This window comes from Ixodes scapularis, unplaced genomic scaffold (assembly GCF_016920785.2).
Source record: "Ixodes scapularis isolate PalLabHiFi unplaced genomic scaffold, ASM1692078v2 PGA_scaffold12__126_contigs__length_90152505, whole genome shotgun sequence".
Taxonomy (NCBI): Eukaryota; Metazoa; Arthropoda; class Arachnida; order Ixodida; family Ixodidae; genus Ixodes; species Ixodes scapularis.
This window is the reverse complement of record NW_024609838.1, coordinates 62756432-62774037: the sequence shown is the minus strand read 5'-3', so window position 1 is coordinate 62774037 and position 17606 is coordinate 62756432.

The window sequence follows — 17606 nt, the reverse complement described above, 5'->3', positions numbered from 1 at the left end:
TTTCTTGGCTCGAAAAATTTTTGTAAAGTTATAAACGAGCCTTTCTTACAGGTATTACACACATTTGACCTCGGAAATCCCGCAAAACCTTCTCTCTTGTGAAATACAGTTCCAGGTTCCCCGCATAGATGGCGCCAGCGTGCCAGTATGTTCTCTCCTCCTAAGAAATTTTAAGAGGTTTTAACAAGTCTTGGTCTCTCTCCGTCGTACTCGGTCGCAAGAGTGTGAACGGACTTTTAGTCTTAGAATCACCTAATGGTTCAAGGCACGGTGTCAGTGTCTGCGAAGCAAATGGCACGGTGCAGCACTGAAATGAGCGGCCCTTGGACTCGAATAGCGGCACAGTGGGGGATCGGTGGCCGACCGTGTTAAGGTCACGGTTGAGATATACACACCTTTTCCACAAGGGCGCAGCCATCTTGAATGTCGTCAGATAGTCTCCTCTAGAGCCACTAAATGAGCTGCCCTTAGAGCAGGGTGTAAGATAGACAGGTGGGGAAACGGCCCATAGAAGCCTACCGCAGCGCCGTGACCGGATTGTGTACTGGTCTGCTTGCGGGTACCCCGATTTGCGACAGCACGGGGAATCCGCCAGAAGACCTTGGAACCCACCTCACCAAGTACCTGATGGAGACATTTGCTCCTGAGGAGGTGTCCACACCACAAGAAGGCCGACTTGCCCCGGATCAATCGGACTCCAACCAAGAGGGGGACGTCGGCCGAGTGATGGTTGTGCGTGCACTGGCACGCTTGAAAGGGGCTACCTCCCAAGGATTGGACGGGGTCCCGGCGAGCGTTCTGAAGTCCTTGGGAAAAGATGCAGTGGAGCAGCTGGTGGATATCTTTGGAGCAATTTTAAGGGGAGAGGAACCTGTGCCCCAAGACTGGAGGTTCGGCCGCGTGGTTCTGATCCCGAAGAGAGGGGGCGACAAACAGTTCCTCAAGGATTATCGGCCCCTGACCATGACCTCTACGGTATACCGGACCTTCGCCCACATTATCAGGGAACTGATGGCAGCATGGGCAGAAAAGAACGAACTGCTCACCGAACTTCAGGGCGGATTTCGGAGAGGTCGAAGGTTGGAAGACAACCTGTTCACCCTCACGCTGTGTATTGAAATTGCCCGAAAACAGGAAAGAAGACTGCTGTGCTGCTTTCTAGATGTGGCAAAGCATATGACAGTGTGCCGCACGCTCAACTCGTGCGACGTTTGGAGGAGCTCCACCTTCCTCATCGGTGGCTAGCTGTCATACGGCGCCTACACTCACGCAATACAGTAATGACGCAACTGAAGGGAGTCGACTCAGAGCAAGTGACAGTGACGAGGGATCTCAGACAGGGATGCCCACTCTCCCCGCTCCTTTATATTCTGTATGTGTCAGGGTTGGAGGAACGCCTGATCTAGTCGGAGGTGGGTTTTTCCCTGACACACATGGAAGGAGGCGCAGAGGTGAAGTGGATGCTGCCGGGCCTCACCTATGCGGACGATATTGTATTGACGGCGGAGACGGTGGAGGACCTGCAGCGTCTAGTATGTATATGTGAGACGGAGGCGGCTACGTTGGGCCTTCGGTTCAACGCCAAAAAGTCGGCAGTCCTTCAATTAGCCGGGTCCGATGGGGCTAAATTAAACAATCTGGTGCTGAACGGCGACCAAGCACAGGTACGGGAGTCGTACAAATACCAGGGAGTTGTACTAACCAACAAGCCGGAGTACTTGTCCGATCGTTATACCCACCGACAGGCAGCCGTGCGAGGTACGAATGTACTCCGAAAACGTAATCTTTGGAGTTGCAATCGTTTTCTGGTGACTCGCGAACTATGCAAGGCGGTTGTGGTGCCTGGACTAACCTTCGCCAACGCGGTTTTTTGTGTCCCTGGCACAGTGCGGGAAGTCATGGAACGTCGCCAACGAGAGGTCGGGAGGCAGGCTCTGGGCTGTCACGGAATGGTGGCCACCGAAGCAGTCCAGGGAGATCTTGGGTGGTCGTCGTTTGAGGCCAGGGAGGCGACCAGTAAGATAACCTACGACAGTCGTCTCCGTCTCATGGACCGCGGCCGGTGGGCCAAGAGACTCTTCGTCTACACGTATCTCACGGGAATGCAGACTGGCTGGAGGAAGCGGCTGTATCCGTTAGAGAAGAAATACGGCTTCTTTTCAACCCCTGTAACTATTACATCAGACAGGAGGTGGGAAATGAAGATTCAAAAGAGGGTGAGAGAGGAGGAGGCAGCTCGGTGGGCAGAAACGGCGAAGTCCAAGTCGACACTATGTATGTACCATCGATATAAGCACGAAATTTCGGCAGAGACTAGGCTATACGACAACAGCCTGGACAGCCGGCTCCTCCTTGAGTCACGCGCAGGAGGGCTGCGAACGTAGGTGTATCGCCGTCGCTTCGACCAGACGGTGGAATCTGCAGCATGCCGTGTGTGTGGTCAGGCGGATGAGACAATTGAACACCTCGTGCTGTCGTGCACCGGTCTGCAACCAGTTCAACCGGCGGAGTGTGGACAGGCAACCCGGGAGCTCTCACTGGCAGAGGCACTCGGCTTTGGGTCTGCTTCCAGCTCAGTGGCAGACTCTGCGGGTGGGACTAACGGCAACGACAACGCCGACGCTACACCGGGAACCAACGGAGGGTGGCGTGAGCAGATGGAAGCCACGAAGCGAAGGTTAGAGAACTGGTGGATGCTATAGTCGGATGCAACCTAAGAACAATCTTTTAGCTCCACCCACAAGCGCATTGCGCCCATCTGAAGTGCCTCCGCCGTCGAGAAAGTAGTTCGCTAGCAACGTTGCTTTTTCTTCCTCCAGGAAACCTGTCTTAAACTACTACAATATTTATTTAATTCATTCAGGACATTTAAATAAGTTAGAATACGTTTTTGTCAACGAAATAGCTGTTTAGTAAAGAAAGAAAGAAATTCATGTCCAATGTACCGTCTTCCCAATTCATTTTCTGTCCAAGATACTGTCTAACATACCTCTCAGCAGTGCTAAGCCTCGCGCCCGCTTCGAAATTTTCGTTGGCGATAGCGTCGCTGGATTCTCACGTTGTCGCGCAAAAACTGCTGCAAACGCAAGCCGATACCATCAAGATTTCGTGGCGTAACCTCGGGCACGTAAAACACGGTGCAAAAAAGCAGAATAATTGTCACGAGAAACTATAGCATCGCGTTGCTAAGGCCAGCAGCCATGTTGAGCTTTTTTTTTTCAAAAGGATCGCGATTGGTCCACAGAATCGTGACGTCATGAAAACAATTGGCTGGCGTTTCTCGGCGTAGGATTACATTTTCCTCTGAGAGGCATTTCCGGTTTTTTCTTAGCTTGCAACCGACTATAGTTCACCAACGGGGATAACCGAATCCCCACTGGCTAGGTCCCAAACTCTACGGGACCGCCCGATTCAAAAGGGAACAGCCGCAAACCTTCATCACCATCAAAAATTGGAATCGGATTTGCATGCAACTTTATGGGAGAGTGCGCAAAATAAACCACCTCTGTCAGTTCAGCCGGTCGCCACCGGTCGCCCACCTGGAGTGAGAGTTCGCGGTGCTCCACATAGGTGGCGCCACAGAAAAAAAGAAAACCGATGGGGACACAATCTGGTCGCTCATTTGGCTCTCGTTTCCCCACCTGTCTATCTTACAACCTGCCTTAGAGCATCCGCACTCCGTTCCCCGACAATGTTGTGAACACTGATCTCTATGACAATTGCTGGATCGCGCTTCCCCGCTTGTTCGCTGCAGCGCAAGTGAAGCCACCGGGCTTCACTCGCTTGGGATACGATTTGCCGTTTTTGCTAGCCTTTGCTGCGGTTTTCCAGCGTGCTGACGACACGTTTTCTACTCGTTCGTCGTCATTCGCCGAAGAAGTTTTCTGAAGACTCTGTGTATTGTTGAGACTTTCCGTTGTGAACATGTGGAAAATTTTGCGAAAGTGCAGTGTCGCAGGAAAAAGGCACAACGCGTCGAAAGGAAGGGCTGGCGGCGTGTTCAAATCATCCTTGGCACGCCGAAGTGCCGTGTCTCTGTGCCTTCGCACGCTTGGATACCGACCAAGAACCGACGCCGTGTGTATGTGTTCAGCGAGTGCAATGTGCGTGAAGCTGTTTGTGCCTCTGGATCAGCGTCTTTTCCCCTCGCGGTTTAGGAACGAGCTTAATCCAGCGTCCACTAGCGACGGAGGATGGGGAGAAGGTACGTCTTTTTTTCGTCCTTAGACGATTTACACAATACCGTGCACAACAGCTCCTCATCACTGATCAGTGCTGGCTTATTATCAACCTACGCGACTCGCCTAATTGTAATTGGTCAACAGATTGCACACGACCATATCGGCCGCGCTTCAAAGATTTTCATTCTCGCCGTCTTGTACTTTTGCTTTCGAAAACCCCCCTGGCTCCACGTACAACGTTGCCCTATTCGTGCTCCCACGGAATCTATTAGAGTAGATTTGGGACATAGCCATGGTTAATATAGAACATAAGAATACGTACAGATCTCCCCCTTTTATTGATAGCAACTCACCGGAACAGCTGGACGATCCAGAACTCCGTGGCCGATATATATAAATGATCTAAAGGCATCTACGCGCGACACACGTTCAGAACTTTGGCGCGGCGTCAATTCTTGACCGGTATCCAAGCGTGCGAAGGCACAAAGATGCATCACTCAGCGTGCCAAGGAAGCTTTGATCACGCCGCGACACCGGCGACACGTTTTCGACGAGTTGTACCTTTTGATACGGCTTCACGCACATTGCACTCGCTAAACACATTCACACGGCGTCGGTTCTTGGTCGGTATCCAAGCGCGCGAAGGCACAGAGACACGGCACTTCGGCGTGCCAAGGATGCTTTGAACACGCCGCCAGCCCTTCCTTTCGACGCGTTGTGCCTTTTTCCTGCGACACTGCACTTTCGTAAAATTTTCCACGTGTTCACAACGGAAAGTCTCAACAATACACAGAGTCTTCAAAAAACGTCTTCGGCGAATGACGACGAACGAGTAGAAAACGTGTCGTCAGCACGCTGGAAAACCGCAGCAAAGGCTAGCAAAAACGGCAAATCGTATCCCAAGCGAGTGACGCCCGGTGGCTTCACTTGCGGGAGCGGCAAGCGCGATCCAGCAATTGTCATTGAGATCAGTGGTTGTGAACGCCGACATTTTGGTGCTTGTGCAGAGCAGACGCAATTGCCGATCGTCATTATTCAAAAGTGCGACATCCTCGGTGCTAGGAAGCTGACGTAATATTGCTTTGCTTGGTCGCAAACTGTTTAAACATTTGTGGAGGACGGAAAAGCGTTTCCGGTTATTTTAGATAAAGCTCCAGATAACTGGCAACCATGATTTTAGGCCACAATATGGCCAAGTGTATTTACTCTGAAGCGTAGCTTATTTAGAGGCACTAGCCTCCTATATACTAACAAAGCCTCGCAGATCGCCACGAGACGCAGCCGCCGAAAGTGAAGAGGTAGAGCGGCAAACAACGGATAAGAGGAGAGTTATGTAACGGGCGCCCCGCTGCGGCGAGACGCCGAAACACACTATAGTTGTTTTCTTTTTTCTTTTTTTTCCTGTTGGCGAGGAATGGAACGCCACCCCTTCTCCGTTCCTCCGTTTCGGTTTCGTCTGTTTCGTTTGCGCTCAAAACTGTGTGGCACACTGCCAGGTCTGATTGATTACATATTACAAAGATTAATACACGGGAACAGCGTCGAAAAGTCGGTATCCCCTGCATGGAGGTTTCGGCGGTCCATGCGCCATAGGGCACAAACGAGAGCAACTCGCGCTTGCACTGCTAAAGACAAAATAACGACGACGAGGCTGAGCACGCTGACGACCACAGGCCTCGGCTGCCGTAATCGCCGTAGTCATCAGCAGTTAGTCGCATCGATTTCTCCCGAGCGAACAAGTGTGTTTCGGGTCCTCGCCGCTCAAAAGCTGCGCGATCACTATTGTCGTGATAATTCGGATTGACCACACCGAGAGAGACAGAACAGCACCAGCGAGCTGGGTTAAGCACGCGCCCCCCACTGGCTGCTCCCTCTCGGGGTTTTATTGAAACGCATAAACGTGATTATTACCACATCCCCCTTTCTCTACGAGGGGCTTAAAACTAGTTTCTGAATCTTTGGGGCCGAATGATTCGTCGCCCAGTTCTAGTGAAAGTGTAATGCTCCTCTTTCTTTGTGCCGGATTCGATGACAGATTCTTCCGGAACGAGAGCCGTAGCTGGACCTCCCTCTGGGTCGAGTACCTGTTCCGATGTCGGAGTAGATTCTTCCGGACCGAGAGCCATAGGTGGACCTCCATCTGGGTCGAGTGCCTGTTCCGATGTCGGTTTTTTGTCCTTAACGCACGGGGTCTGGACACTCTCGCCTGGATTGATCACTTGTTCGGATATCGTTTCTTCGTCTTCATTGTACCCGGTTTGAGCACTCTTTCTCCGTGTTTCTGCTGGTACTAAATGGTAGGTATTCCGGAAGAGTTGTCTAGACGGTGTCTCCACCACGAAGAATCTCGGGTTGTTCGTTTTCCTCACAATCTGCCCCGGCGTGCCACGGTCTCTGACCCAAACAGAGCCACCGATGGACGGCTCCTTGTGGCACCTTACTCCGTGCCGTTGATTGTATCCTTGGGCCTACCTTCTTTTCTCTTCCTTATCTTTTCTTCGGAAATCCGCGTGGTTTGGCATTTTCGGGGTAACATGGATGGCAACACAGGCAAAGTTGTACGTAGTTGCCGTCCCATGAGTAGTTGAGTTGGACTAAATCCGCAGGAGCCTGGTGTAGTTCTGTAGATCAAAAGTGCCAGGTCTGGGTCTTCGGTCTTTTTCCGGATGTCTTTGGCAACTTTTACCATGCGTTGTGCTTCCCCGTTACTCTTGGGGTAGTGTGGGCTGCTTTTTATGTGGCGAATCTGGTACTTTCTTGTGAATTCGTCAAAACTCTTGGACGCGAACTGCGGTCCGTTGTCTGACCTGAACACCTCCGGTATCCCATGGCGGGCAAACACAGACTTTAGGTCCGCAACAATCGCTTCCGATGTTGTTTGCTTCAGCAGACACACTTCTATAAATCTGGAGTAGTAATCTACAACTACAAGGTAGTGCTTGCCGTCCAATTCAAAGACGTCGGCTGCAACACGTTGCCATGGATAGTCGGGGAGCTCCGATGCTATCATAGGTTCCACTTTTGGGATGCGCTCTTGGATGCAGCTTGTGCAGTTGGTAACCACCTCTTGCAACTGAGTGCTGAGTCCTGGCCACCACACTGACATTCTTGCTCGTTCTCTGGACTTGGACACTCCCTGGTGCCCTGCATGTAATTGGCACAGCACTTTCTCTCTGAATAACTTCGGGATTACTAGCCCATTGTCTTTCACGAGGAGATCGCTCTGTACCGTGAGGCTGTCCTTATTCCTGAAGTAAGGAGCGATCTCTGGTGGGATGTCCGTCTTGTGAGGCCAGCCCTTTGCACAGTGCTCTCTTAACTTGCACCATACAGGATCTTGACTCTGAGCAGTGCGTACTTCGTCCAGATAGTGACTCGTAGCTGGCAGGAAGCTTGACACAAGCTGGACGTACGCCTCTAACTCCTCTTCCATCTTCTCAGGGGGCTCTACTGGGGACCTCGAGAGAGCATCTGCCGTCCACAAATCCTTCCCGGGTACATGTTCTTTGGAGTAGCTGAAACGCATGAGTCTGAGCTTGAACCTCTGGATTCTTGCAGGAATGGTATTCAACTCTCGGTCACCCAATAACGCAATTAGGGGTTTGTGGTCCGTTTGCACATGAAACTTGGTTCCTATCAGGAACTTTTCAAAGCGTTCGCATGCCCAAGTGACCGCATAAGCCTCCTTTTCTATTTGCGCGTACATTCCTTCCGTCTCACTCAGTCCTTTGAATGCAAAAGCGACCGGGCTCACACCAGTCCTTGTCGATCCTTCTGCAACAGCACTGCGCCTAGCTCATACGCCGAGGCGTCTGCCGACACTATCAACTGCTGTCGGGGATCATAAAGTGTCAGCGTTCTAGCTTCCGTGATGTCTGCTTCACCTGGTCGTATGATCCTTGCTGCTGGGCGTCCCAGTTCCATTCTGCGTCCTTTCTGAGAAGATCTCGGATGGGTTTTAGCTTCTCCGACAAGTTGGGTATAAACCGTCCAACCTGGTTAGCCATGCCGATAAACTGACGAACTTTAGTAACGGTGTCCGGTGCCCGGAAGTCCATGATTGCCTTCACTCTTTCGGGGTCTGGCTGGATCTCTTCCGCACTCAGGATGTGTCCCAAGAACTTCAAAGATGTTTTTGCGAACTCGCACTTGTCGTTAAGTGTGATTCCCGCAGCATTCACTCTCGAAAAGACCTCCTCCAGCCTCTCGTCGTGTTCTTTGAGATCTCTTCCCGTGATCAAAATGTCATCCATGTGACACAACAGTCCAGGTATCGCCTCAAGAACTTGATTCATACGTCTTTGGAAGTGCTCAGGCGCCGAGGAGATGCCAAAGGGGAGCCTCTGGAAACAGAACCTGCCAAAAGGGGTTATAAAAGTTGTGAGCAGCTGTGAGCCTTCAGGCAATTTCACTTGCCAGAAACCCGCTTTGGCATCCAACTTCGAAAAAACCTTTGCGCCAGCGAGACGCCCCAGTGTTTCTTCTACCGACGGGAGCACATGCTTCTCCCTTTCGATGCACTTGTTGAGGTTTATCAGGTCAACACAAATCCTGACTTCCCCATTTGATTTGGGGATCACCATCATAGCTGAGCACCAGGGAGTCGGCTCTACGACTTTTCTAATAATGCCGTCTTTCTCCATCTCCGTCAGCTGGGCCTTGACCTTATCCAACAAAGCCAAGGGTACTCTCCGTGACGTGTTTACTGACACTGGGCTTGCACCTGCCTCGAGCTTGATGTGGTAGTCAACTTTCATTTTCCCGAGACCCTTGAACATTCCTGGGAACTTTTCTTTGTACTTGGCACCTGGGTCTGCTGTAACCGCTTGCAGCAGCTGTACAATCTTTAGACCCGTACTCGCCCGACGACCCAGCAGAGGTTCTTCCAGCCCTTGGATAACATACATCTCATCTCGGGGGCTGTTGTTTCCACAGCTTAGGGTGGTTTGAACCTTTTCCCAACACTTCCAGTGGCTGTCCGCCGGCACCGTAGAGTTTCACTGCAGTGGGTCGTACTGTACTCACATCTCTAACAGCCCTCAGTGGCACCGCATTTACATCTGCCCCGGTGTCAATCTTGAAAGTGATTGATTGGCTTTCCATTGACGCTGAGCTCTTTTCTCCATGCTGATGCACGCTACCCTCCATGAGAGCGCCCAGTGACCATCTTTCCTGTAAAGGTTCATTCTTTTCTGTGGTGACTTCTCGTAGAGTTTTCTTGTAGCACATCTTTTGGCAGTGGCCTTTCTTGCCACATGAGTGACATTTGGACGTGGATGCCGGTCAGTTGCTCTTTTCATGAAAGCTTTGTCCGTCGCACTTCCCTCAACCGTGTAGCGGGCTCTTCCACCCCGCAGTCTCGTTTGTTTGGTCTCCGGAACTGGAGCGGCCTTTAATCGACGGTTTCCAGAGGGCGTCGACAGACAGTTCTTCTGCTGGGTTCTCCTGGCGCACGACAGCCTGCTGCCTTCGTACGGCTTCCTTTTGTCTCGCCTTTTGTAACGCCTTCTCTAGGGTGAGTTCGGGGTCAGTTTGTAACGTCTCTGACAGCTTCCCGTCCTGTAAGCCGACCACCAGGCGGTCGCGCACCAATTCTTCTTTGAGTGCTCCGTACCCGCAGTGGGCCATCAGTCTGTGTAGGGCCGTTACGAAGGCCTCGACGGTCTCGCCAGGTTCTTGCTTGCGTTGACGAAACCTCGCTCGCTCGTAAATAACGTTTCTTTTTCCGATGCAATGATTTTGGAATACTTCCAGCACCTTTTCGAAGACCCCTTTGTCTTCTTCCGTCAGCGTTGCTGCGGCGAGTATGTCCTCGGCATCTCCTCCTAGGCAGTATATTAGAGCGTCTACTTGAGCTGCTCGTTCTTTCTATATGAGTCGCGAGACCCTTCTGTACCTGAGGAAACGACTGGACCAGGCCGTCCACTCCTCTGGGCGTTGAAAATCGAACGCCATCGGTGGCGCGAAACCGTAGGCTGGCCTGGGGGGCTATGTTGCGCTTTTTGGACTCCCAGGAGACTAGGAAGAGGGAAGTGACGTCAACGACACAGCAAGCGCAGATTGGATGTTGACAGAAGAAAACGAAATCAACATCCAGTCTGCGTTTGCTGTGTCGTTGACGTCACTTCCCTCTTCCTAGTCTCCTGGGAGTCCAAAAAGCGCAACATAGCACCCCAGGTTTCCCGATGCTCGCCCGCCGCCATCTTCGTCTCTGACGCACCCGGACTACCCGACCGTTTTCTTTCTTCCCGGTCGGACGCCTCTTCTGCTGTGACCGCCGCTCGTCACGCCTGCCATTTTCACTGCTGTGGCCGCTCGTATCCCACTTCTGACACCATATAATTCGGATTGACCACACCGAGAGAGACAGAACAGCACCAGCGAGCTGGGTTAAGCACGCGCCCCCCACTGGCTGCCCCCTCTCGGGGTTTTATTGAAACGCATAAACGGGATTATTACCACAACTACCAGGTTCTCCGAGAAATACTCTGTGCTACCTGATCCTCGCGCTCTAAATCTGCGACCGGGCGCTTTATGGATCCGTTGTCGAACTGCCTGACGAGAGGTTATGGCCGTCACTTATGATATGCGGTAAGACATCGTTTTGATCTCTCCACACCACTGGAAGCTGTTTACGAAAAATGCTTTATTGTTACACATTCTTCTTTTGCATCACATGTATTCTCGCATATTCCAGGTTGAAATGTTCTATTATTCTTTCGTGTCGCATACCAGAAACGGAACCCACGTGACTGAGAAGAACCGGAAGCAGAAAACGTCTATACGTGGCTTGCACATGACGTCATTTCCGATGACCTCCAGAGAAAAGGGGAAGGAGCTCCCCTCTTATCAGGATCATCCTTTCTGCCTCCCGGATTTGCACAGGCGTCGCTATCCTCCTCCCAAAAGATTATAGAAGATTAACCTGTCACTCAAAATTCTCACAAAAACGGCTTCCCTCTCCTCCTTTTACACGGTGTTCAACAGTATAGGATGTGACGTAAGTGCAAGGAGCCTATTAGTGTGAACTCCGCGCGCGTTGTAGCTGCCAGGGAAAACCCTCTCCTCGCTTTGGTTACGAACGTCGGCACCAGGCGGCACCTTCATATGCGGGTAATAAAGTCCCTTGATACTTCTTTTCCCAGACAACACCCGACATCCTCAGGACGTCCTCGAAAGGTACAAACGTCCTCACGGTTTTCAAGACGTCCTCAGGATATCCTGAAAACGTCAGTCGCTGGATCATCCTAGAAACGTCCTTCCGAGGACTTATTGAGGACGAAGGATACAACGTTAGAGGTAATATATAAGGCCCTAATTTCATTACGTTTTAAAAAAAAATTAATGAATGAAATGGCGGTAGTATACACAGTTCACGTTCACTGCTCAACTAAATTTCACATACAAATTATTGCACGTAGTTGCGTAAGTTTGGGACATCTTTTAACTATAGTTTTCAACAAACAATTCTTTAATAAAACCAGGACGCACTACAATTATTATTAGTTTTGTATTTGCGCAGTATTTCGAAAGTCAGTTCCATTGGCAACATTCAATCTAGGTGGCGCAAGCTACCGCCTACTACAAGGTGTACCGTTATGGCGATTATCCACCCATCCGAGAGAGAACTTGAGATTGGGCGAGTTGGTTGTTCATGTTTGTCGACGTTTAGCGCTCTCAAAAAACTGTCATTCAAGCATTCACACACCCAAAGAACACGCCTTTCACTCAGCGCTCACTAACAGCTTTCTATTTCGTGTTTTACTTCGGCTTCCACTTCTTCAGATTTTTGACGAATTGCAAATAGAAAAAGACGACATAAGAGTAAAAATTCCTGTCTAACGCTTAGGCTAATTCGTGGCTAAATATAAATAATTAATCTCTTTTCGTGATAATGTTATCGACGGCTACTAACACATTTGTCCTCTAGTCGTATGATATTGTCGGCTTCGATGATTTCCCTTCTTAATTGATTCTGGCCTCAGCTCTCGAGGAGACCAGGGGTGCTATGTTGCGCTTTTTGCACTCCCAGGAGACTTGGAAGAGGGAAGTGGCGTCAACGACACAGCAAATGCAGATTGGATGTTGACAGAAGAAAACGAAATCAACACCCAATCTGCGTTTGCTGTGTACTTGACGTCACTTCCCTCTCCCTAGTCTCCTGGGAGTGCGAAAAGCGCAACATAGCCCCCCAGACGCACGTTCCTGAGCTCCCGCTTCAGGCTTAACCATTGCCCCAATCCGAGGGGGTCTCAGCACCCCCTCGTTGCCGCCCTGGACACCGAGGACCGACGCGGAGACCTCGCCTAACCCACCGACAAGCCAAGGAATCCTTGGACCTCCTCGAAAGGGGATTTTCAAGGGTCCGAAGATGAACAATGGAAGCGGAACGCCGAAGCCTAACGCCGCTTTCGCGCAGGCAGTTCAAATGAACAGCGGCAACGCTGCAATACCGGCCGCAGCTCCACAACGCAGCCTCGTAATTGACTTTGACTACTTCCGGACGTGCACCGCCAACAACGAATGGGTTAGCACCTGCATGGCGAATCAAGCATTTATTCAGCAATGCATAGACCAGCGGGAGAGACTTCAACCCTTTCTGTCAGCTCTGAAATGCGACGACGGTTCCAGAGAAAACATCGACGCAAGATCACCACCCTGCAGTCAAGTTTCTGCTGTGTACGAAGACTTTCCCATGCTCGCGAGTAGCTCGCCCAGAGATCTGCCGATGACAACCTATGAAAAAAACCCTAAACTTGACGAACAACGCAGCCCTGTCATGATGGACAGTAATGAGGATGGCCGACAGGCGGTACGAGGGAAACGTAAATACGACCTGATTTCAACGCAACAACGTGAGTCTTCTGATGAAAGGACCCAGAAGCCGCTCACGCAGACGGTTGTTCTCCGACCAGTATGTAAAATGAACGTCGAGGACTTCTCAACCAAGGAGATTCGCGCCGCCATCGAGAAAACCGGCGTAAAGAACATGAGTGACTTCACCGTGCATAGACACGAAAAAGCGAATACCATCGCCATTACAACCAGGAACAGCTTGCTCGCGGAAAAATTTCTCCAAATCAGGGAAATTCCTACCGAGCGACAAGGCCCACAAGAAGTGCAGCCCTACAAGGCACTAGGCTCCAACGAGGTGAGAGGTGTCATCTACCTTCACTCACCACATGAAGAACCCGAAACTCTCGTAAATGAACTTAACTGCAACACACACAAGATCATCGCGGCCAGAGCCCTGGGCATCAAGAAAAGGACCATTTTAATTACATTCGAGGGACGAACGTTGCCCCGGCACGTTCGCTACGTTTTCGAAGTCTACAGGGTCGCAGAATACAGGCCAAGGCCGCTGGTTTGTTTCGGATGTCACCAAATTGGTCACAAGGCTGATGTGTGCCCCAATAACATCCGGAGGTGCGGATCATGCGGACAAGAACACGGAGAGGTGGAGGATTGCCAGGCTGCACCAAAGTGCGTCAACTGCAACGGAGCACACGTCGCCACAAGCAACGAGTGCCCTAAAAGGAAAATTCCGCCGAGAAGCGACTCGCACAAGAAGCGACAAAAGAAGCCCGCACCGCGAGTTGACGAAGACCTCCAAGATGATATAATTGTTTTGACGCCGTCGCCTTTCCTGCCTTTGTCGGCTCGGCCGGACGTTTCATGGGCAGATAGAGTAAGAATGAATCAAGAAGCATTCAACCCCGTACGTCCATGCCGCCCTATGGCTTCAACGACAGCCGCGGACAAGCAACAATTGAGACTGGGGCAACAGATTCCAGCAGAACAACCTGCAGACATCCTACCGAGAGACCCCTCCGCTTGGGAAGCAAAGCTATCTGCCATGTGCCAAAAGGTTGAGGAAGGCCTGGCCTCTATCCAATCCAACACTAGAAGAATTGAAAGATTCGAGTCTCTAGCAACTGAGATCCTCACCAGAATGAAATCCATCGGGGAAAAAATAGACAGATACCCGGTACCCACCAATGAATGATAGCCAGAAAAGAAATGTAAAACCGGACGATTCGCAAAGCAAAGACGCAAGCCCTCGCCCCTGGATTCTTCAATGGAATTGTAGAGGATTCGCAAACAAAGCAGCGGAGCTGCAACTACGACTTCAAAGAATGGGCAAGAAAAGACCGGCGGTCATTCTCCTCCAAGAGACCAACTCCGAAAGTGTTAAGCTTAGTGGCTACAAGACATACAGCGCACCATCCATACCGAGAGCGATCCCGCACAAAAAGGGCACGGATAGAGAAGAAACAGTGATCTTAGGACAGGTGGCCATTTTAGTCGACGAGCACGTTCCGCACGCGCAAAGGGAATCGACAGACCTGTGCAACGAAGCGAGAGAGGTAGTCGTAGTACAGATCAAACACAACAAAACGACTCTTACGGTGGCTTCGACCTCTATAAGGCCCGCCGTCAAAAGAGGAGATGATATGAGCTGGCTTGCACAAATAAAACCTCGACATAAAAAGGAAGCCATAATAATAGGAGGAGATTTCAACGCTCCACACGAGCAATGGGGCTACAAACGCTCACACCCTCGAGGCAAGGCGCTGAAGAGCAAGTCAAAGGAGCTAGGTTTCGTTTTAATCAACGAACCCGGCACGCCCACGAGAATCGGACTTCACGCGAAGCAAGCAGATACCACGCCAGACCTCACGTGGGTAACCAAGAATGTTAAGGCGAACTGGAGAACTATGCAAGACGCAATGGGCAGCGATCACCTGCCCATCAAAATCGAGCTACCGACCAAAGACCGGTACAAACGAGACGCACCCTTCATCAGATGGGATAAGTTTCGCGAAACCATCCAGACGGCCACTTCCTCACTCCCCCTAGACCAACAAATCCAATTAGCAATTAAAGCGGCAACAAAGACTTACAAAGTTAAAGAAGGCACCCCTAACCCTGACCTACATTTGCTCAACCTTTGGGCTGCTAGACTCCAGGCTCAACAGCGATACAGAAAGGCAAAACATAACATTCGTTTCAAGATTAAACTCAACATCGCCACGGCCAAAGCCAAATATTACACAAAGGAGCTCAAGCGGCAAATCTGGAGACGGCACTGCAACTCGTTCAACGAAAAGACTGGCTTGAGGAGAATGTGGCGGACATACAAAGGTATGTCCGGCAAGAAACGAAACAAGTGCACTGCTCAAAACTTCGCCATCAGACTAGGAATCGCGGAGGAAGAACTTGCCGTAAGGGCAGGCGAACACTTCTTTCCGCAACCAACACCGCAACAGCTGCAACACCGCTACACAGAAGTGATCCCTGAACTCGACCATCCGTCACCAGCTGACGCGCCATTTAACATGGGGGAACTAATGGCAGCTCTGGCTTCGGCAAACAACACCGCGCCGGCGCCGGACAGGATCACAATTACAGCCCTCAAGAATTTACCGGAGTAAAAGAAGACAGAACTACTAAAGTGGTTCAACGAAGTGTGGGAAACAGGACAGCTACCAGAAGCGTGGAAGCTCTCCACCGTAATTCCTATTCCCAAACCAGGCAAGCTCACTGACTCGATTCAGAACCTACGACCCATTTCTCTCACTTCGAATCTATGTAAGACTATGGAGAGAATGGTTCTGGCGAGAATCACGTGGCTCCTCGAAATCAACAGCCAGGCATATTGCGCCAGACAGACCGGCTTCAGGCCGGGTCTTTCAACGCAAGACAGTTTGGCAATGACTCACAAAGACGTCACCTCAAAACGACCCTGCTACAATCCCCGGCTGATCGTCGCGATCGACATTAAGAAAGCCTTTGATTCCGTACCACACGACGCAGTCTTACGTGGCGCAGTAAAGAGAGGGATCAAGGGGAAAACTTTGAAGTTTATTCGGTCCTTCTTGGATGAAAGGAAATTCGAGACGGCCATTGGACAATCCCGAGGACCGAGGACGGAGAATAAAATCGGAGTCCCGCAAGGAGCCGTGATCTCGCCGACACTTTTTAATATGGTGATGGCGGATCTTGCACTCTCACTCGAGCTATTCCCAGATTTGGGATACACCATTTACGCTGACGACATTACCATCTGGATGAAGGGCGGCAGCGTTTCCAAACAAAGTGTCACGCTGCAAAAAGCACTCGACGCCATACAAGATTTTTCCGAACGAACGGGACTTCAACTCTCACCCGAAAAAACGAACTACATCGCCATTTCTGACCGAAGGGGGCGAAAAGAAAATGTGGGAAGTAAAATCAAACTTTTTGTCAACGGCACACAAATTCGTCAACAACCGACCATCAAGGTTCTTGGTATCCCGATCGATGAGAACGGGAAAGCGGGAAGTTGGTATAAGCAAGTTAGAAGCCAATGGAAAGAGGCGCTTAACCTAATCAAACGCACCACCGGAAAAGCTTGGGGAGCCCAAGATCAGACCCTCAAGACCATGGTCAAGGCCCTCCTTGTGCCTAAAGCAACTTATAGGATCAATTACCTTAATCTCACCCAAGCACAGAAGAACGGACTAGAGGCACTAAACAGGGAAGCCTTAAGAGTTATCACCGGACTTCCCAAGTGCACCAAAATCGAAACACTTTACCAAATAGCAGGTCTCAACACCATCGAGGAGATCGCAAAAGAAAACAAAACAGGCCAAGTGCTTAGGCTCCAGAAAACCAAACCGGGACGGGAGATCCTCAAAAATCTCGGGTACTGTAAAGAAACCTACCCGGTGTTTACGGAACCTCCCCCACCCTGGGAAGGCGAAATAGTGGTTGACACTAGACTCACTCCACAAAATCAAGGAAAGAAGGAAATGAAGAGAAGAAAGCACGCTGCAAGTAAACACCTAGACGAGGTGCTAGCACTTCTCGAAGACGACGAGAACGCTATTATATACACGGACGCAACAAAAGACGAAAGCGGCACAGCCATCGCGTACTACTGTGCTAACACCCACAAACGCTTCGCCGCTACACTATGCAGCGAAACCAACGTCAAGGAAGCTGAACTTCAAGCTATTGAGAAGGCCATCATAGAATTCAAAGACGTCAAACTAAAACGTAGACTTTATATCTACACAGACTGCAAAGAAGCTGTTCAAGAATGCAGCAAACACGACAGTCGCAGCAAGACCGTCCGAACAATCAAGACGACGGCCAAACAACTTCGAATCCAAGGATATAACATTAAAATTCGATGGATCCCTGGTCACCAAAGTATCCAAGGGAACGACGAGGCGCATGCAGCCGCACGGGAACAGCTACAGGCATCCCTGCCCGGCCAAGGCTCAATTCGCCTCGTCGACAGAATTGACACAATCGAAGAGACCGATCCGGCTGATCTGAAAGCACAAGAACGCGAAGAGAGAAGAAGACGTCTCAACGAACAGCTGCAACAAGACGAACACCCGCTTCCCTCGACGTCGTACAGCCGATGGAAGAGGG